This window comes from Molossus molossus, unplaced genomic scaffold, assembly GCF_014108415.1.
Source record: "Molossus molossus isolate mMolMol1 unplaced genomic scaffold, mMolMol1.p scaffold_m16_p_12, whole genome shotgun sequence".
In the NCBI taxonomy this organism is placed as follows: Eukaryota; Metazoa; Chordata; class Mammalia; order Chiroptera; family Molossidae; genus Molossus; species Molossus molossus.
In genome coordinates, this window is record NW_023425347.1 from 30,737,777 (window position 1) to 30,760,676 (window position 22,900).

General features: G+C 39.4%; 1 protein-coding gene, 1 non-coding gene and 1 pseudogene across 2 annotated transcripts in view; 2 read left to right on the forward strand and 1 right to left on the reverse strand.

Moving 5' to 3' along the window:
- DIPK1A (divergent protein kinase domain 1A) overlaps nucleotides 1–22,900 on the forward strand; it is a 107,797-nt gene that overhangs the window by 24,890 nt on the left and 60,007 nt on the right. The window lies entirely within an intron of this gene.
- Nucleotides 5,509–5,672, reverse strand: LOC118627370. Its single transcript, XR_004959120.1, has one exon. It is a non-coding gene; the product is annotated as a U1 spliceosomal RNA (small nuclear RNA).
- On the forward strand, nucleotides 12,808–13,148 carry LOC118626322 (annotated as a pseudogene).

The window sequence follows — 22,900 nt, forward strand, 5'->3', positions numbered from 1 at the left end:
TTGTCTTTCTTAGCCTTATTTTATTTACTGGTGAGATGATGATGATTGATAGGACAGTGTTTTTTCTTACCTCTCTAATAAAAATTCCATTTTTTCTTATCTCCCTAATAATATTTTCACTATCAAAAGAGGAATCTTTAGATTTCTCATAAAATGCTATGATATCCACAAATTATAAATTTTTGAATGACTTTCAGAGAACACATTATGTCTTTCTATGTTGGACTCTTGCCTATTTTAAACACTTTTTGAAGTCAAATTAATGAAATGACCACTTTCTCCCTTCAAATGGATTATCTACTTTGGTGTATGTTTATGGTTACGTTGGAGGAATACATAGTGTATTATTTCTTTTTTTTTTTTTTTAATCCTCACCTGAGGATATTTTTTCGTTTTTTGTTCAGATAGAGTAGGAGGGAGAGAGAGGAAGAGAGAGAGAAACATCGACGTGAAGGGACACATCGCGTGGTTGCCACCCACACGACCCAACCAGGGCCGGGGACAAACTGCAACTGAGGTACATGCCCTTAGCGGGAACCAAACCCGGGTCTCTCTGGACTGCAGGCTGACGCTCTAACCGCTGAACCAAACTGGCCAGGGCCACAGTGTATTGTTTCTTATTGACAGCTGTTAACATATCCATTACATAAGGATTTCTAAAAAACTCATGTACAGTCATCCCTCGTTTATCGCGGTTAATCCATTCCAGACTCTAGCGGTTGCACCTGGTATTGAAGTATTTGTGGGGGTGCTCGAATACATAGGCCTACAGTCCGTATGTACAGTCATTTTATTGTAATTGTAATACAGGGGTGTATAATTGACTCAGACAGCCGAGCGTGCACTGTATCATTTTCTCTGTCGCAATCAATTTTTTAATGAATATATTTGAAAAAACTGCGATAGCGTGAAGCTGCGCAAGTCAAAGCGCGAAATGGCGAGGGACAACTGTACCAGTCATTTTAAAATTTGTCATTGAGCCTAACTGGTGTGGCTCAGTAGTTGAACGTTGACCCATGCACCAAGAGGTCGCCACTTCGATTCCTGGTCAGGGCACATGCCCAGGTTGTGGGCCTGATCCCCAGTGCGGGGCATGCAGGAGGCAGCCAGTCGGTGCTCTCTCTCATTGATGTTTCTCTCTCTCCCTCTCCCTTATTCTCTCTAAAATCAATAAAGAGAAAATTTTTTTTAAATTTATCATTGAATATAGAGAATTTCATTATTATGTATGATGATAAATAAATGCTTTAATAAACTACAAAGTTACACGGAATTTTTCTTCACTTTCAATAAGTAAATTAGACCATATTTATGTTACTGAATGTGAAAAAGATCCTTCTGATATTTTTGTAGAACAATGAACATGAAAACTGTTCTCATTTTTGAGGAAAGGGCCCAGATAGAATGACACAATGGAGATATAAATGGATACTACCCGTATTTACTAAAAAGAGCCACACGTGCCCTGGGTGGTTTGGCTCATCAGTTAGAGCATTGGCCCTCGGACCAAGGGTTTGATTCCAGTCAAGGGCATGTACGTTCATTGTAGTTCGTCCTTAGCCCTGGTCAGGGTTGTGCAGGAGGCAGCTAATCAGTGTGTCTCTCTCACATTGGTGTTTCTCTCTCTCCGTGTCTCTCTCTTCCTGCCACTCTGTCTGAAAATAAATGGAAAAATATTTTTGGGTGAGGATTTTCAAAAAAGAAAAAGAAAAAAAAAAAAAAAAAGAGCCACATGTGAATTTTTCCTCCTGTAACTAGAAATCCTTTTAAGAGGCAAATAGTAAATATTTGTCTAGATGGGATGCACTCCCTCCAAGCTGCTGGGTGTAGCTTAGATTCGAACATTGGGCTCCCTCCATAGGGGCGCTGTGAGGATTATAGCACTACCAGAAGACTGCTTTATCTATCGGTGCTGGGAGACATGGAAGTGGGGAATGTCCCCACTTAATTCCCTACTTAATATATATTTAAGTGTGTGTGTGTATATAATTTTTTTTTAGTCCTCACCCGAGGATATTCTTCTATTTATTTTCAGATAGAGTGGGAGGGAGGGGTAAAAAGAGAGAAGAAAAACACCAATTTGAGAGAGACACATGGATTGGCTTCCTCCCGCATGACCCCCACCAGGGCTGGGACTGAACTACAACTGAGGTAAGGTACCTGCCTTTGACCAGAATCAAAACGTCTTTGGTCCGAGAGTGGATGCTCTAACTGCTGAGCCAAACCGGCCAGGGCCTTAGTTAATATTTTGATTATGACTTTGTATGAAAAAGGCTAACATATTCATTAAGTATGTATAGTTCTATAATAATAAGCAGGTATGTTTTCTCTCTACTGTAAAGAATGGCATTTAAGTGTTAATGACCTTGTTGAATAGAATGAATCAAAGTGCCTACTTGCTCTGAGGTACCATATCTTCAACTTGGGAAAAAAATCTGCTAAGTAATACTTTTCTGAATAGAAAAATATATAACTAAAGACTGGAAACTGAGTAAAGCTCAATAGTCTAGTCAATCATATATTTTCCACCGGCCAAACTTTATTAAAGCTTTGAGAGTATCCATATTATATAATCAATTCTTGTTAGCATAACTTTCAGAAATAATAACATTCAAGACTTAAAGAAATGCAGACAGTTATGCACAATCAAAAAAACTTTCTCACTGATCTTCATTTTTGACAAAATTGCTTAATCTAGCTGTTTCTTCTGTTATGGCCTAAGACACTCACTAAATTGTTGTCTCATTTAGACCAGTCTCCTGAGACCTCTGACGAACTGTCATTTAGCCAGTTGTTAAAAGCTGTCGCACATTTTTCCTGTAGGCCGATGCATGGCAGGGGCTTTCTACCTTTACTTGTTGCGTCCAGCTTTCATTCCACAACAGTCCCTCTGTGAGTCTTTATACAAAAGGTGGGGAGAGAAGTGTTCTGTTCCTATGTAGCCTCGTAATGTGATTAGGCAAAAGCCAAAGAAGATTATTATCACCCCATGCTGTGAAGCCCCAGTATGCCGATGAGGCAGCACGAAATGGTGGCTAAGATGTGAGCTTAGGCCGTGGACACTCCAGCAGAAGGTCCTGGCTCTACCCTGTATGTGCCGTTTGCCTCTAGACAACATGCTCAACCTAAATCTTAATTGTAAATTCATGAAAATTTAAAAAAAAATTATTTTGTGGAATTATGAGGATTAGATGAAATAATGTGTGTAGTGTACTTTGCTCATCATAACAACGATAGGGGAGGGGGAAGAAAATAATTTTTTTCTAATGCCCTTTTAATCAGAAAAGAGGAAATTCTTACCATTAGACTGTTATTAGATCTCTAGTTCTGTGAAACTGTGAATTTGGTGGTTAATCTGGCATTAGCTTAAACATCAGTTTCATTATTAGCCTTTATAGCATACTTTGGTGTTTATTTAAGGCAGGCTGACATTTTTTTATGTGAAAGGCCAGACCCTTAACGTTAAATAGTAGGAAAAAGTACTGCTTCTTAACTTTTTATTGAAGTAAAAATGCATAGAGAAAAGTACGTATATGATCAAGAAATAGAACCTGTTGACCCTGAAAAGGAAAATACCTGCCAAGAAGGACTCCTGTGGTTAACAGGGCCAAATTCACAACCAGAGTCAAGCAGCCATTGCTTACAGAGGCCTCTCATGCAGGTCAGGGAAAAGCCACAGACTGAGCTGCCAAGCCTCCTGCACTGCATTCCTACAGTCTGAGCCCCACCCTTATAAAGAAGCTCCCAGCCTCCAGGGAATTCAGTTGGTTAGAGTGTCAGTCCCCATAGGCCAAGGTTGCGGCAGGATTAGGATGCATGTAAGAATCACCCAAGGGCCCTGTCAGGGTGGGTCAGTTGATTGAAGCATTGTCCTGTGCACCAACAAGTTGCAGGTTCTACTTAGGTTGTTGGTTTAATCCCCCATCGGGGTGTTGTACAGGAGGCAACCAGTCAACCAATCTATGTTTCTCACATTGATGTTTCTCTCTCTCTCTCTCAAATCAATTTAAAAAAAAAAATCCTTGGATGAGAATTTTTTAAAAAAGGAATCAACCAAGGAATGCATAAATAAGTGGAACAATAAATCAATGTTTTTCTCTCTCCCTCTTTCTTCCTCTCAAAAATCAATTAAAGTAAAAATAATACTTATCAAAGAAGCTCCAGTAGTATTTCCATCAATGGAACTGAGACTGTACCCAACCAATACAAAGCTATATCCTTATTTACATATATATTTTTTTTTAAATCCTCACCTGAGGATATTTTTCCATTGATTTTCAGAAGGAGTAGAAGGGAGGGAGGGAGAAAGGGAGGGAGGAGGAGAAAGAGAGAGAGAGAGAAAGAAAGAGAAACATCGATGTGAGAGAGACACATTGACTGGTTGCCGAGAGAGAGAGAGAGAGAGAGAGAGAGAGAGAGAGAGAGAGAGAGAGAGATATCAACTGGTTGCCTCTTGCACGACCCCACCCAGAGCTAGGGATTGAACCACAACCGAGGTACGTATCCTTGACCAGAATCAAACCCAAGACTCTAGTTCACGGGCTGATGTTCTAACTGCTGAGCCAAAGTGGCCAGGCCTAACATTTGCATCTTTACCTACCAATCATAGTGGCTCTATAACAACCAATCAGGACAGTGCAATTAGGACCCATCAAACTACAAACTTGGAGTCCTCATTTCTATTTAAGTGGACCAATTAGTGGCCAGGGCAGGAGCTTACTCTATATAAGCCAGCTTTGTCTGGGGCAGTGCATTTTTGTTTCCTTTGGAGGCTGTATTACCCTGGTTTGCAAACTGTTTTACCTGAATAAAGTTTCTATTTTTTTTATCCTCACCCAAGCACATTTTTGCATTCATCTTCAGATAGAGTGGGAGGGAGAGAAAAAGGAAGAGAGAGAGAGAAACATCGATGTGAGAGAGACACATTGAGTGGTTGCCACCCACATGACCCCAACCAGGGCTGGGAATAAACTGTAACCGAGGTACATGACCTTAATGGGAACCAAACCTGGACTCTCCAGTCCATGGGCCAATACTCTAACTGCTGAGCCAAACCAGCCAAGGCTAAAGTTTCTCTTTTTACAGCATCCCAGATTGGGGACTCCAGTTGGTACTGGATTGGTGGCAGCAGCCTTTTATTGACAACCTTACCAGCCCCCTTCATGTTCTCCTCCTATCAATATAATGGTTACCTGCAATGGTATACCACCGATACTGACTTCTAATGGAATAGATTAGTTTTGTCTGTTTTTTATTTTTATATAAAAGGATTCATATCTTTGGAGTCTGGCTTCTTTTGCTTAGCATTATGTTTGTGAGATTCATCCATATTGTCATGTGTAGTTAAATGTATTAATTCTCATTACTGTATAGTATTCTATTGTGTGAGCATACCCCAGCTTGTTTATAGGTCTACTGTTAATGGTTATTTGAGTTACTTCCAGGTTTCAGCTATTACATATATTCAAGCTGTGGACATTCTAGTACCTGTTTTGTTTTGTTTTTTTGGGGGGGGGAGCATGAACGCAGTCCCCCACTACCACAAATTATGCAGTCGAGTTTCCCACATTTGGGGAAATCGCAGGGGTCAGCACGTCCGGAGTGCAATGGATAAGCCTCGCCCTGGGGAAACCACCTTCGTGATCATGGTATCTTCCCTGCCAGGTAAGTATCTAGCACCTGTTTTTTGATGAATATATGTAAACATTTGTGTTGGACTGGAATTGCTGAGTCACAGATATGTCTACATTCATTTTTAATAAACAATTACAGTTTTCCAAAAAATTGTACCAGTTTATACCACATGCATTGTATGACAGTTCCAATTGCTCCATATCCTCACCAATACTTGGTATTGTATATCTTGTCATTTCAAATCTTCTGATGGTTGTAGAATGATATCACATTGTGGTTTTAATTTGCATTTCCCTCATGACTGATGAAGTTAGACATCTTTTCAGGTTTATTTGCCATTTGGATAGCCTCTTTTTGGGAAGTCACAAAGTTCAGGTCTTTTGTTTACATTTCTGTTGGGTGTTTTATCTTTTCTTATTGATCATCTATGATAATTTAATCTTTGTATGTCATTTTTCAGATACAGTAGTGTTATATCTTCTTACACTTTTGTGGGTTGTCATTTTACTCTGTTAATGTTTCTTGATGAACAGAAATTCTTAATGTAATTAGATTTATCAATTTTTTTCTTTTGTGGCCAAAGATTTTGTGTCCAATTTAAGAGGATACAAATACTTTAGATACACTAAGGTCACTGACAAAGATATTTTATGTTTTTTCTCTGAAAGCTTTATTGCCTTATCTTTCACATTTAGAATTGTCGCCCATCAGGAACTGATTTTTGTATATGCTGTAATTAGAGGTTAAGATACTTTTTTCCCAACTGGATATTCAAAAAAACCTTGTTGAGGTTTTTTTGAGAAGCAGCATGAATACTTTGGTAAAGTTGGGTCATTCACTGCTAGAATGAATTCTTTTTTTTTTTTTTTTTATCCTCACTCGAGGACATTTTTCCATTTTTTGTTCAGCTAGAGCGGGAGGGAGAGAGAGGAAGAGAGAGAGAGAGAAACATCGACGTGAAGGGACACATCGAGTGGCTGCCACCCGCACGACCAACCAGGGCCGGGGACAAACTGCAACCGAGGTACATGCCCTTAGCGGGAACCAAACCCGGGTCTCTCTGTACCGCAGGCTGACGCTCCAACCGCTGAGCCAAACCGGCCAGGGCTAGAATGAATTCTAATCCTGCCCAAAGGAAACTGAAAGAGCATTTTAAGATCCTTTTCTCTTTCCTGGTTCACCATTTGATTTCCAGCACAATAAAGCTGTAGGAATTTCTGTTCCGCTCTCCATAAGCTGAAAATCATGTCTGCTAGAATTAGGTAGAAGTGTTACATGCAGTAACTGCACTGTAATACTTGTAAATCTTTCATGATGGGTTAGTTACCAGTTAAGGTTCTATGGGGAAGTAGGAGTGATAGGAGAAAGATGTAGATCTGATTATATATAGTTTTGAACTGGGTTGCAGGTTTGATCTCTGGCCCCAGTCGGGGTCATGTGGGAGGCAACCAATTGATGTGTCTCTCTCGAATCAATGTCTCTCTCCCTCTCTCTCTGTCTCCCTCCCTCCTTTCCACTCTACCTAAAAAATCAATGGAAAAATATCCTCAGGTGAGGATTAACAAAATAAAATAAAAACTATTATGTACAGAGTTACAGAATAAAAATATATTGCCATTTTTAGCAAAATATGGATTGATAAAGAGCCTATGCCTTTTAAGTTTTTGACATGGCTTATATAATAAGAATTTAAGATACAAGCAATGTGGTCTTTTTACTATTATTTAGGAAAGTACTACTGCTCAATAGAGAAGTTGAAAGATTATTGAACTGGGAGTCTTGAGACCTGTATTTTATACCATCATCAACTAATGTGATTTCAGACAAATGACCTACGTTCTCTGGTCTTTGGTTTGTTTGTCTGTAAAATAATGAAATATGGCTAGAATTGTAACTAATGACAGTAGTTACTGTCATTATTGCAGAATGTGAGAAGTTAAGTAGAGCAAGTTTGTTGTCAGAAGTCCTTGGACATGAAAATGATTGGTGCCTAATATTCTTCATCTTGACACTACTAAGTAACCACAGACCAGCCAGCCAGCGATCAATCTCTATCTGTAGAACAGCCACTATTGTCCATGTATAGAAGTCTGGAGAGGGTCCAGATTTTATTTTTGCCAGAAACACTCTTGGCAAATATGTATCCCTAGGGATGTCTGTTTAATTTTGTGGTGCAGTGCATGGTTTACTGAAAAAGAAAAGGAATGCTGAGCTATTTTATTCTAAATGCTCTCAGAGATGGCTCATGTTCATTTGTTTCCATACTCTCTATGTTCCAAGATGTTTTGAAGGTGGAGGTGAGCCAAAATGAAATGAAAAGAGGAAGGTGAGCAACCTTCCTCAGTATATGCTGACTCTGGAAATGAATTTGAACTGTGTAAGTTACATGTGTGTTTATATATGTTGAAAACTTCTGATATGTGTATATAGTATTAAATATCTTGCCAGATTTTTTGTTTTAGACTTTCTTGTGCTATATATCTGTTTAGAAATCTTAGAACTTCTTAATTCAATTCTCAATACCGTTAAGCACATAAAGCTTTCTATATGTGGTCCTTTCATCTCCATCCAGCTGAATTCATTCAACAAATACTGTTTTCAGCATCTAATTGTCAGACACTGTGCAAAGGTAAAAATAACTAAAATCTAGCTTCTTGCAGCTGTATAACATCAGTGTTAATGTTAACTTGCCCATGATTATTATCCCATTTAGAAACTTTTTCTACTTCATTCCTTTCCCTTTACATTGTTCTTGTAAGATTATCAGTGATCTCCTTATTACTACCTTCATCAGGCAGTTTTTAGTCTTTCTTTTCATTATTATATATTTTTTATTGTTGACAGTATTACAGATATCCCCCACTTCCCTCTCTTTGCCCCCTTCCACCCATCTCCAGCTCCACCCCAGGCCTTCCCCGCACTGTTATCTTGTCCATGGGTTATGCATATATGTATATAAGTTATTTGGTTAATCTCTTCCTCCCCCACCTCCTTTCCCCTCTGAGATCTGTCAGTCTGTTTCATTCCTCCATGCTGCTGGACCTATTTTGTTCATCAGTTTATTATGTTCATTAGAGTATGCATATAAGTGAGATTATGTGATATTTGTCTTTCCCTGACTGGCTTATTTCACTCAGCATAATATTCTCCAGGTCTAGCCATGCTATCTCAAAGGGCAAGAGATCCTTTTTTTTTTCCCAGTCCTCACCTGAGGATATTTTTTCCATTGATTTTTAGAGAGAGTGAAAAGGAGGGAGGGAGGGGGGAGAGAGAGAGAGAGAAAGAGAGAAAGAGAGAGAGAAACATCAATGTGAGAGAGACACTTCGATTGGTTGCCTCCTGCATGGGCTCCGACTGGGGCTGGGAATTGAACCTGCAACCCAGGTATGTGCCTTTGATCTGAAATCAAACCCAAGACCCTTAGGGCCTCAGGCTGATGCTCTAACCATGGAGCAACACATGCCAGGAGGAGATTCTTATTTTTTTACAGCTGCATAGTATTCCATTGTGTAAATGTACCACAGCTTTTTTTATCCACTCATCTACTGATGGGCACTTGGGCTGTTGTACTTTACATTTTAATGGCATTGTTTACTGTTGACTGTGCTTGCTTTCTTGACAATTTTTCCTTCTATACTTTCTGGGTATAGAAACTATTTATGTTTTTTTATTTCTTCCTGGAACTTTTAATTTTTTTATTGATTTTTTTTTTTTAGAGAAAGATAGAAACATCGATGTGAGAGAGAAACATCAATCAGCTGCCCCTGAATGCCCCCCACTGGGGATTGGGTCCACAACCCAGGCATGTGCCCTGACCGAGAATCGAACCAGGACCTCTCAGTCCCTAGGACGACGCTCAATCTACTGAGCCATATCGACTGGGTGGAACTTCCTTTTTAAGAAACAAAGTTTTAATTTTGTTGATCTTCATTTTAGGTCATTGTCTATTTTATTAGTTTCTGTCTTTATTATTGCTTTCCTTTTTTATTTATCCTCTCCCAAGGACATTTTTTTTTTCTATTTTTTGTTCAGACAGAGAGGGAGGGAGAGAGAAAAGAGAGAGAGAAACATTGACATGAATGAGACGTATTGAGTGGCTGCCTCCCACACGACCCCGTCAGGGCCGGGACAAACTGTAACCGAGGTACGTGCCCTTATCTGGAACCGAACCTGGGTCTCTCTGGACCACAGGCCGACGCTCTAACTGCTGAGCCAAACTGGCCAGGGTTGCTTTCCTTTTATTTCCTTGGTCCCCCTCCCCCCATTTTGTTTATTTGTTTTGCTGTTCTTTTTATAACTTCTTGGGTATTGCTTAGCTCTTTGACTTTTTAAAAAATAGATTTTTTTAACAGTTTTAGATTCACAGCAAAATTGATCAGAAAATAAGAGAGTTCCCATATACCCTATGCACATACAACCTCACCTGCTGTCAACATCCTACACCACAGTGGTACAGTTGTTACGACTGGTGAACCTACACTGACACATCATTATCACCCAAAGTCCAGTTTACATTAAGGTTCTTTCTTGGTGTTGTATATTCTCTAGGTTTGGACAACTATATAATGATATACATACACCATTATAGTATCATAAAAAGTGGTTTTACTGCCCTAAAAATCTCTGTGTTCCACCTATTTATCCCTCCTACACCCTAACCCTTGGCACCCACTGTTCTTTTTACTCTCTCTATAGTTCTGCCTTTTTCTAGAATGTCATAATTGAAATAGTATAGCACGTAGCCGTTTCAGTTTGGCTTCTTTCACTTAATGATATTTATTTAAGGTTTCGCCATAGCTTTTCATTGCTTGATAGCAAATTTCTTTTTAAGACTGACTAATATTCCATTGTCTGGATGTATTATATTTTATTTATCCATTCACCTACTGAAGGATATCTTGTTTGCTTCCAAGTTTTGGCAACTATGAATAAAGTTGTTATAAATATCCTTGTGTAGGATTTTGTGTGGACATAAATTTTCAGTTCATTTGGGTAAATACCTAGGAGCACTATTGTTGGGTTGTATAGTGAGAGTATATTTCATTTTATAAGAAACTGCCAAACTGTTTTCCAACATCGCTGTACCATTTTGCATTCCCACCAGCAATATGAGAGTCCTTGTTCCTCCATATCTTCATCAGTATTTGGTATTGTCAGTGTTTTGAATTTTAACCATTCTAATAAATGCATCATGGTATCTCACTCTGATTTGCTATTCCCTAATGGCATAGGATGTGGAGCACTGTTTCATACTCTTGTTTGCCATTTGTTTATCTTCTTTTTTTTTTCTGAACATTTTATGTCTTTTTTTCCCCCCTTTTACCACTCCCATTTTGTAGTGAGGAATACTGAGGCTCTGAGATTTATTTAAGTCATACAGTGCTTTGTTCTTTTTAAAAAATTTTTTTTCTTTATTAATTTTTAGAAAGAGAGGAAGGAAGAGGGAGAGAGAGATAGAAACATCAATGAGAGAGAACATTGATTGGCCGCCTCCTGCATGCCCCTCACTGGGGATCAGGCCCACACCGGGGCATGTGCTCTGTCCAGGAATCAAACCGGCAACCTCCTGGTGCATGGGTCCATGCTCAACCACTGAGCCACACTGGCCGGGCATGTTTACTATAACTTTTTCCATTCTTTTACTTTTAACCTTTTCATATTCTTAAATTACATGTGATTTTTATGACTAGCACATCATTGGATTTTGTTTTGTTTTTAACTTGTCTAAAAATCTTTGTCTTTCAACAGGCCTGTTAATCTTTGTTTTTTAACAGGAACATTTTGTTCATTTATATTTCATGTTATTAATCTGTTTAGGTTCAAATCTGTGATCTTGCGTTGTTTCTGTTAGTTTATATGATGATACTCTCTTGGTTCTCTTTCTAGCTTTCTGAGTATTCTTAGTTTTCTTGTGTGGGTGCCACTTTCTGCTTACCACTTATATGCCCATGGTTCCCAGGACTCATTATTTATCATTTACTTTTATCACTCTGTTTACTTATACCAGGTCATTTTATTCATATTCATAATTTCAACTACTACTTATTTGCTAAACTTGAAGCCTGAAGTTTAAATGCTTCCTGGACTTTACCACTTGTAAATTCTGTCACCATCCCAGAGTCATCATAACCAAAACATACTTATCTTCTTTGTCTCTAAGTCTGGTCCACTTCCTCTATTTCCTGGGTTGGTGAATATCAACACCCTTCCTTTCACCATGCATCCTGGCCTATGCTCTGCATGTCCATCCCAGGTCCTAGAGCCATCTTCTTTCTGTTCCCAAAGCCACTGCCTTATTTTTTGGTCTTTAACATAATTTGCCTGGTTCATTACAAAAGTCTTCTAAATGGTCTTGCTACATTTATCCTTAAAAAAAAAATTTTTTTTAAAGAAAGCATGTTTTTTTTTTTAAATTTACTTATTTAAAAAAATTTATTCATGTTTTTAAAGAGAGAGCTGTAGTATAAGAAATGATAAAAGAGGGTTTTCAGGCTGAAAGGAAATGGTACTATATGGTAACTTATATCTTCAGAAATGAATGAAGATCAATAGAAATGGTAAAAATGTAGGAAAATATAAAATACTATATATTATTTATTTTATTCTCTTAGTTTCTTTTTTTCTTTTTTTTAATCCTCATCTGAGGACATTTTTCCATTCTTTGTTCAGGTAGAGTGGGAGGGAGAGAGAGGAACAGAGAGAGAGAGAGAGAGAAACATCAACGTGAAAGGGACACATCGAGTGGCTGCCACCCGCATGACCAACCAGGGCCGGGGACAAACTGCAGCCGAGGTACATGCCCTTAGCGGGAACCGAACCCGGGTCTCTCAGAACTGCAGGCCAATGCTCCAACCGCGGAGCCAAACCGGCCAGGGCTCTCTTAGTTTCTTTAAAAAAAATAAAAGTGGTTAAAGCAAATATTATAGCATTGTGTTTTGGAGTTTATACCAATAGCACTAATGATTGGGATACAGAGAACTATGCTTTTATAAGACGTCATTGTTTAATGTTTACAATATTAACTCTAGGTAGTGTTAGGTTAAAAGTACATATTTTAATCTCTAAAGCAACCAGTAAAAGAAAATGCATAGTTATAGCCAAAAAGTCACTGGCGCTACAATAAATACCAGTTTACACCCACTAGAATGGCTATAATAAAAAATATGGGGCAGAGCATGTGTTTCCAAAATGGGGGCAGTGATGGACGTGGATACCCCGAGTGGCACCAACAGCAGCGGGGCAAGAAGCGCTTTGAAGTGAAGAAGCGGAATGCAGTAGCCCTCTGGGCCTGCGATACTGTGGTTGATAACTGTGCCATCAGCAGGAACCACATGATGGATCTTTGCATAGAATGTCAGGCTCGCCAGGCGCCTGCCACTTCTGAAGAGTGCAGCGTTGCACGGGGAGTCTGTAGTCATGCTTTTCATTTCCACTGCCTCTCTCACTGGCTCAAAACACGGCAGGTGTGTCCGCCGGACAGCAGAGAGTGGGAATTCCAAAAGTATGGGCACTAGAAGAAGAATATTCTTCCATCAAGCTCAACTGTTTTGTTATTCATTTAATGATTTGTCCTTCTGTTATTTAATTGTAAATTAGATAGAATGGGGTCTTTTCTGCTTTGTCTTTTCAGTTTGCTATTCCTGCAGTCTTCTTGTGTTCTGTGTCAAATAAAATCCATTTGGATTCTAGAAAAAAAAAATATGGTCAGTAACAGGTGTTGGCCAGGATGTACAGAACTCTCATACACTGCTGGTGGGAGTGTAAAATACTGTGGCTGTTTTGGAAAAAGATTTGATAGTTCTCCAACAAGTTTAACACAGAGTTACATATGACCCGGAAGTTCCACTCTTAAGTATATACCTAAGGGAAATGGAAATGTACAGCCATACAAAAGGATAGATAGCCCTGGCCAGTTTTTGCTCAGTGGTTAGAGCATCAGCCTGCGGTCCAGAGAGACGCGGGTTCGGTTCCCGCTAAGGGCACGTACCTCGGTTGCAGTTTGTCCCCAGCCCTGGTTGGGTTGTGCGGGTGGCAACCACTCGATGTGTCCCTTTTATGTTGATGTTTCTCTCTCTCTCTTCCACCCTATCTGAACAAAAAATGGGAAAATGTCCTCGGATGAGGACAAAAAGATATATACAAGAATGTTTATGACAGTGTTATTCATAATAGTCAAAAGGTTGAAACAGCCTGTGTCCATCAACTGATTAATGGGAAAATGTGCTATATCCATACAATGGATTATTGTTTGGAAATAAATAAAAAGAAGTACTGATACATGCTACAACATGGATAGACCTTGAATAAAAACATTACACCAAATGAAATAAGCCAGTGAGAGAAGACCAAATACTGAATGATTCCATTTATATAAAGTGTCCAAATGAGGCAAATCTATAGAGAGAGGAAGTTGATTTGTAATTGCTTAGTGTTGAGTGGATGGGTTGTGGACAGGGGGCCGGAGGAGAGGAGGGAGACTGGGGAAGGATACCTAATGGGTGTGATATTTCTTTTAAGGGGATTAAAATGTTTTGAAGTTACAGTTTGATGATGGTTGTACAACCCTATGAATATATACATATATTTTAAAAACATTGAATTGTTTTTTTAAACAATTTACTTTAAATGGGCAAATTGTATGGTATGTGAACTGTATTTTAGTAAAACCGTTTTTAAAAGTCAATAGAGAAATACAAATGAAATACTAAAAACTTTTTTTCCGTTAACTGCAAAGGAGGAACAAGGAAACAAGCAAACAGGTAAGACAAATAGAAAAGAGATAGCAAAATGGCAAATCTATATCCAGCCAAATCAAATGTAAATGTTAAACTAAACACATCAATTAAAACGCATATATAGTGAAACTGAATAAAAACCATGACCCGATTGTAACTTGTCTACAGGCATGCACTTTTAAAACAAAGACATTAAGGTTGAAAATAAAAGAATCGAAAATGGTGAAAAGATAGTCCATGCAGGGGGACTTCTGGCCAAGATGGCGGGTAGGTAAACGCAGTATCGCCTCCTCCCACAACCATATCAAAATTACAACTAAGCTACAGAACAACCATCATTCAGAACCATCTGAAATCTAGTTGAATGGAAGTCCTACAACTACGGAATTAAAGAAGCAGCCACATCAAGACTGGTAGGAGGGGCACAGGCATGGACGGGCTGGTCCCACACCCACATGTGGCAGATAAAAATCAGGAGGATACGGTGGCTGGGAAGGTCCTCCCTGAGGACTGAGGGGTCCCCGTCCCACACCAGGATCCCAGCTCAGGGTTTCTGTGCCAGGAAGAGAAGTTCCATTACTTCTGGCTGGAAAACCAGCGGGAACTGAGGCTGAGGGAGGCTGAAGCTGCTGAAACCCCAGGCAGCTCCTCTTAAAGGGCCCGCACACAGACTTACTCTGACTCACACCCTCCAGGCTCCAGCAGGGGGAGGCAGCTTGAAAAGCGGTAGAGACATACAGGGAAGAACTGAGTTGTTTGCCATTAGAGCGAGAGCTGGAGGGGCAGCTTTCTCCTGGACAGACTTGTACTCAGAGGCCTTTGTTCCTTTGGTGAACCCTTCTCTGGGAGTGCAGATGGCCATCACATCTGGGACTCCAGCAACCTGGCTCACACTGTGCCCCACCCTGGTGATTCCCTGAGGCCCTGCTTCACCCAACTTTCAGGCCCACCCAAGTGATTTCCAATGGCTTTACCATTGGATGGGCCTGTCTTGGATCCTGCTTCAGTTTCCTAAAATCTCTCAAACAAGCAGCATCTGGTCTCAGTGAGCCCCATATCTCTCGTTAAGTGTCCTCAGGCCTGGCACTAGGAGCAGCCAGCCTTCGTTCACAGCTTGGCTTTGCCTGGGTACCTCCAAGCCCAGCACAAGAAGCAGCCATCTGCAGATAGCTTTGTAGCTTATGCCCGGTGGCCCCGGGTAGAACACAGGCAGTGACTGACCTTGCCCCAGAGCCAGCACACCCAGTTGACAGCTTCAAACCACATTGAATCACCTCAAGTGACACTCAATGAATGGACTCAGTGGGTACCAGAACCCTGCTGAAGTAAGTCTTGCTCTGGGTGGTGGGCCCCTATACTATTGATTCTTCAAGAGAGTCAGAAGCCAGTGGTCATTGGGCACAGCCAGTCCTTGCAGCTTATCAGCTTGAGTAAACCTCTCCCACTGATGTGCAAGCAGCAATCAAGATTCAATTACAACAGAAGGGTGTACAGTCCACACTAGGGGTGCACCTTGAGGGCCCAGCTGGGGTGGTCAGGGAGGCTGTGCCACTGGACTCTACAGGACACCTACAATAGTAGGCCACCTTACAAAGCCTAGGAGACATAGAAACTCTACCTAATACATAGAAATAATCACAAGGAAGCAACCAAAATGAGGAGACAAAGAAACATGTCCCAAGAGAAAGAACAGAACAAAATTCCAGGAACAGAACTAAACAAAATGGAGATAAGCAATCTAACAGATGCAGGGTTCAAAACACTGGTTATAAGGATGATCAATGAACTTAGTGAGAACTTCAAGGAACTTAAGGAGAACTCCAAGGATCTTAGTGAGAACATCAACAACATAAAAAAGGACCAGTCAGAAATGAAGGGTGTACTAACTGAAATAAAGATTAATTTATAGAGAATCAGTTGTAGAGTAGGTAAAGCCAAGAAGCAAACCATTGATTGGAATATAAGGAAGCAAAACTCCCAATCAGAACAGCAAAAAGAAAAAATAATCCAAAAAAGTGAGAATAGTGTAAGGAGCCTCTGGGACAACTTTAAACATACCAACATTTGCATCATAGAGGTGCCAGAAGAAGAGAGCGAGCAAGAATTTGAGAACCTATTTGAAAAAATGACAGAAAACTTTCCTAATTTGGTGAAGGAAACAAACATACAAGTTCAGAAAGCAGAGAGAGTCCCAAACAAGATGAAACCAAAGAGGTCCACACCAAAACACATCATCAAAATGCAAAAGGTTAAAGACAAAGATAGAATCTTAAAAGCAGCAAGAGGAAAGCAGTTGTAAAGGAGTTCCTATAAGGCTATCAGCTGATTTCTCAAAAGAAACTTTGCAGGCCAAAAGGGAGTGGCAAGAAATATTCAAGTAATGAAAAGCAGTGACCTACAATCAAGATTACTCTATCCTGCAATGCTATCCCTTAGAATCGATGACCATATAAAGAGTTTCCCAGACAAGAAAAAGCTAAAGGAGTTCATCACCACCAAACCAGAATTATATGAAATGATGAAGGGTCTTCTTGAAGGAGAAGAAGAACAAATATGTGAACAATAAAATGGCAATAAATACATATCTATCAACAATTTAATCTACAAACAAAATGAGCAAGCAGAATAGAAACAGATTCATAGATACAGTGAACTTTTTGTTGCTTGCCAGATGGGGAGTCTGGAAGGATGGGTGAAAAAAATGAAGGCATTAAGAAGTACAAATTGAGCCCTGGCTGGTTTGGCTTAGCAGTTAGAGCATCGTCCCGTGGACCAGAGAGGCCTGGGTTCGGTTCCTGCTAAGGGTATGTACCTCGGTTGCAGTTTGTCCCCGGCCCTGGATGGGGTTGTGTGGGTGGCAGCCACTCGATGTGTCTCTCTCATGTTAATATTTCTCTCTCTCTTCCTCTCTCCCTCCCACTCTATCTGAAAATAAATGCAAAAAATAAAAAAGAAGTACATATTGGTTGTTAGACTGATGAATCTCAAAGGGAAGAGGGGAGGGAGGGCAGGAAGAGATAAACCAAAGAACTTCTATGCATATATGCATAACCAATGGACAGAGACAATAGTGTGGGGAAGGCAGGAGGGGGGTGGGAGCAGGAAGGAGGGGGTTAATGGGGAAAAAGGGGGGGACATCTGTAATACATTCAACAATAAAGATAAGTTAAAAATATATATATACCATGCAGTCATGAATCATTAGAAAGTTAGGATTGAGCCCGGCCTCCTGTGTGTCTCAGTGGTTGTGCATCAACCCATGCACCAAGAGGATGCCAGTTCGATTCCCAGTTAGGGCACTTGCCCAGGTTGTGAGCCCAATCCCCAGTTGGGGCCATGTAGGAGGCGGCCAATCAATGGTCTCTTTCATTGATGTTTCTATCTCTCTCTCTCTAAAAATCAGTAATAGAAAAAAAAATTTTTTAAAAGAGAAAGAAACATAGGATTGATATTTTATTTTATTTTACTTTTTTATTATTTATTTTTTATCCTCACCTGAGGACACTTTTTCACTTTTTTGTTCAGAGAGAGTGGGAGGGAGAGAGAGAGAGAGAGAGAGAAATCAATGTGAAAGGGACACATCACGTGGCTGCTTCCTGCACAACCCCAGTTGGGGCTGGTTACAAACCACAACCGAGGTATGTGCCCTTAGCGGGAACTGAACCCAGGTCTCTCTGAACCACAGGCCAGTGCTCTAACAGCTGAACAAAACTGGCCAGGGCAGGATTGATATTTTAATAATGGACAAAATATACTTAAGCCCTGGTCGATTTGGCTCAGCGGTTAGCAAGTCGACCCACGGACCAGAGAGTCCCAGGTTCAGTTCCCTCTAAGGGCACATACCTTGGTTGTGGTTTGTCTCCGGCCCTGGTTGGGGTCGTGTGGGTGGCAGCCAGTCAGTGTATCTCTCTCACATCGATGTTTCTCTCTTTCTTCCCCCTCTCTCCCTCCAGCTCTATCTGAAGATAAATGCAAAAATGTCCTCGGGTGAGGATTAAAAAAAAAAATTAAAAAATATATATACTTAAAAACAGGGAGTACTGCCAGGAACAGATAAGGACATTTTAGAATGGTAATGGCTCAATATATCAGAAGACATAATTACAAATGTGTATGTGCCTAATAATGTAGCTTCAAAATAGGTGAAGCATATGACAAAACCAAGGGATAAAAGGACTCATCCACAATTCTAATTGGAGATTTTCACATCCCTTTCAGATTAATAGAATAAGTAGGTCAAAAATCTACAGACATAGATCTGAACCACCTTGACATAATTAATATTTATAGAACCCAATAATTACAGAATATAGAATCTTTTCAGGTGCTCTGGAACTTTTACCAAGATAGACTATAGACAGGGCCATGAGACAAGTCTTAATAAATTTCAAAAGATTGAAATCAAACAGAAATATTCTCTCATCACAATTAAATTAGAAATCAATAACAAAAATCTATCTGGAAAATTCCCAAAGATTTTAAAATTAAACCATATATTTCTGAATAACCCATGGATCAAAAGAAAAGCACAAGGGAAATTGGAAAATATTTTCAACTGAATGATGATGAAAACAAACATGTCAGCATTTGTGAAATGCAGTGAAAGCTTTGTTTTGAGGATATTTTTTCCACTGATTTTTAGAGAGAGTCGAAGGGAGAGAGGGTGGGGGGTGATAGAGAGAGAAAAAAACTGATATGAGAGAGATGCATCTATTGGTTGCCTGCTGCATGCACCCAGACTGGGGCCAGGGATCCAACCTCAAGCCAGATACATGCCCTTTGACAGGGAATCAAACCTGTGACCCTTTGGTACACAGGCAGTTGCTCTAACACTGAGCAACACCGGCCAGTGTGAAATTTATAGCTTTAATTGTTTATATCAGAAAGGAGGAAGAGTTCAAATTGATTGCGTAAGTTTCCAGAAGCTAGAAAAATACAAGCAAGATAAATCTAAGAAGGAAGAAAATAGCATATGTCAGTTAAATGGAAAACAGACAGCAGAGAAAATTAACAAGGCCAGACAGACTGCTTCAAAAGATCAATAAAATGGAAAAAACCCTGGGAAAACACAAATTACAAATATTAGAAATGAAAGAGGGAGTATCATTATAGATCCATAAACTTTAAAAGAATAATAAGGGAATACTAAAAACAACTTAAGCCAATAAAGTTGACAACTTAGTGAAAAAGAAAAATTCCTGGAAAAATACAACTTGCCAAAACTCACACAGAATGAAATAAAATATCTGAATAGTCTTGTATATGTCAAAAAAACTGAATTTGTAATACAAAATATTTCCACAAAGAAAACTCCAGGCCCAGAGATTATCATTAGTATATTCTATCAAACATTTATGAAAGAAACTATAATAATTTTATAAATGCTTTCCAAAAATAAAGGAAGAAACACTTCTCAACCAATTTTATGAGGCGAGTATAATCCTGATACCAAAACAGTAAAGACATTACAAAACATTAGAATTAAAAATATTTATTAGGATCATAGACAAAAAGCTTTTTATTGATTGATTGATTTTTTTTATCCTCACCTGAAGACATTTTTCCATTTTTTTTGTTCAGATGGAGTGGAAGGGAGAGAGGAAGAAAGAGAGAAACATTGACATGAAAGGGACACATTGAGTGGCCGCCACCCACACGACCCAACCAGGGCCAGGGACAAACTGCAACCGAAGTATGCGACCTCAGCGAAAACCGAACCCGAGTCCCTCTGGACCGCAGGCCAATGCTCTAACCGCTGAGCCAAACTGGCCAGGGCAGACATAAAGCTTTTTAGAAAAATATTAGCAAATTGATCCCAGCAATATATAAAAGGATTAATACAGCATGATCAAGTTGGCTTTATTTCAGGAATGTAAGATTGGTTTTGTATTTGAAAATAAATAAATATAATCTATCATATTTACAGAATGAGGAAAAAACGTGTGATTATTTCAATAGATGCAGAAAAATCATTTGACAAAATTCAGCATTTGTAGTTGATGTATGATCCTGGAATTAATTCCAAAGGTACTTCCTCAATCTAATAAAAAGGCATCTACAAAATACCTGCAACTAACAGTATTCTTTTTGTTTTCTTTATTAATTTTTAGAGCGAGAGGAAGGGAGAGGGAGAGAGAGATAGAAACATGGATGAGAGAGAACATCGATTGGATGCTTCCTGCAAGACCCCCACTGGGGATTTGGCCCACAACCTGGGCCAAACCAGCAACCTCTTGGTGCATGGGTCGATGCTCAACCACTGAGCCACATCAGTCGGGCCCTAACAGCATTCTTAATAGTAAATCACTTCTCTTAAGATCAGTAACAAGGCAAAGGTGCCCACTCTTACCTCTTCTACTCAACATTTTCCTGAATGTCCTTGCCAATGCAATAAGATAAGGAAAGTCAAAGGAATATTGTAAAGGAAAAAGTAAGAACTATTCCTATATGAGGATTATTTATATAGAAAATTTAAGGAATCAACAAAAATTTATTATAGTCAGTAAGTGAATTTAGCTTAGCAAAGTCCCAAGATACAAGGCCAATGCAAATACTATATTTCTACATAATATTTAAAGCCAATTATATTTCAATAGCATCAGCAATAAAATACTTAAGAATAAATTTAGCAAGCATAGTTCTACACTGAAAAGCACAAAATATGCTGAGAAAAATTAAAGGAGATGTAAATACATAGGGTATATATAATGTTCATGGGTTGAAAGCTTCTGTTTTGTTGATACATAATTTCTTCCAGATTAATCTGTTGATCCAGTACAATGCCAGTCATAATCCTAGCCAATTTGTTTTGTAAAGAAAAACAGATCAGCTCCTTCCCTGGGAAGTACACAGCATCTCAGCATCAAGCCACTGCATCTTTGAGCTGTGTCTGTGAGCATCTGTGCTTTATCTCAGTTTATTCTGTACATCTGTTAGCAAGATGTGTTCTAAGGTAGTGAATTACTTCTTTGCTTTATGCCATTTTTGCTTATGAAAGGTTTCGTGGGAATGCTCTACTTTTGGATAGCTGGGGAAACCTGGCTGTTATGAAAGTCCTGGAAGACTTTCTGAAGGACTAACATTAAGCAGAAGGCCATCACAAGTTCTTAGTAGATTCCCAACCCAGCAAACCACACTGATGGAACTGAGCAAACTGATGCATCTGCAGGAATGGAACTGTGTATGTGTGGCATCTGGGGATTTAACTTAAAAGCAAATAATTTTCTTATGAGTTGTTATTCCCCCAGGACAAAATTGTGTAATTGGACACACACAATTCATTAGGAAAATCCTCTCCTCAGGCACTGTTTACCACAAGATTTAGAAGCTCAGTTAAATAAGATTACAGTTTTTTGGTTTTTTTTTTTAAGGAAAGAATAACTTCTTAACAAAAGACTGAAAGGAAATACTAATTAAACAAATTAAATGATTACTATGAGACTGTATGCTTTTCTTAAATCTTCTACTTTCTTATATTTTTCTTTCTTTTTTTTTAAATCCTTACCATCTATCTTCAGATAGAGTGGGAGGGAGGGAGAGAGAGAAACATCGATGTGAGAAAGACACATTGACTGGTTGCCTCCTGCAGGACTCCTACCAGGGTCAGGGACCGAACTGCAACTGAGACATGTGCCCCTGACCAGATTCAAACTCATGACTCTTTGGTCCACAGGCCAACACTCTAACCGCTGAGCTAAACTGGCCAGGGCACTTCCTTGTATTTTTTATCTCTTGAAATGAGCATGTGTTGCTTTTCATGAAAAAAACTAAAGGTGAAAATGCTATTACTAAGCAAAAAAGGCATACAAAATAGTGGAACAAGAGTGAGCCAAAAACAATTAGGATTTCATTAAACAGTGAAATTAAAATATGAATATTATTCAAAGTATAGTATTAGCTAGAACATTGTAAAAGGGAGCATTTAAAGCATTAACCTTTTTTTATTTTCAAAATTCTTAAAAGTTAAAAGAGCATAAGACAAATGTGAGGTCTTAATACCCTTGTACAGTGTCCTCCAACTGGAGAGAAACAATAAGCCCATATTCTGATGAACTTCAAATGTGTTAGTTTTCCAGGTTATTGGAGAGCCAACGGCTGAGGACAGAACTCTTGGTCTCTTGCCTTGCACCTCTTATAGATGATTTGCTGTGCTTTTTAGTGACTACCCTGACTCCATACTTGAAAGTAGAGGCAAGATCAAACTTTTAGCCACACCCATATCTAACAGGCCCCATCTCTAGCAATTAGTTGCCCACCTGATCATCCCTCTTCAGATATCTGAAGAGAAAAAGCCAGAAATCAACTACCTTACCAGCTCTGCACAGTTCCACATGTCCACATGTTTATTCCCTGCCTGCCAACATTGGACAACACAAGGTGATTAAGTTTGAGCATTTTGGTTAGGAGCCTCCCATGTGTTAGCGACTGGGGACCATTAACAACTCACCTGTTGCTTGAGAATTCTTTGGAGAATTCTCTGTATTTGTTACTCTTGACTCCAGAAATCTTTCCGGACTTCTCTCTTGACCTAC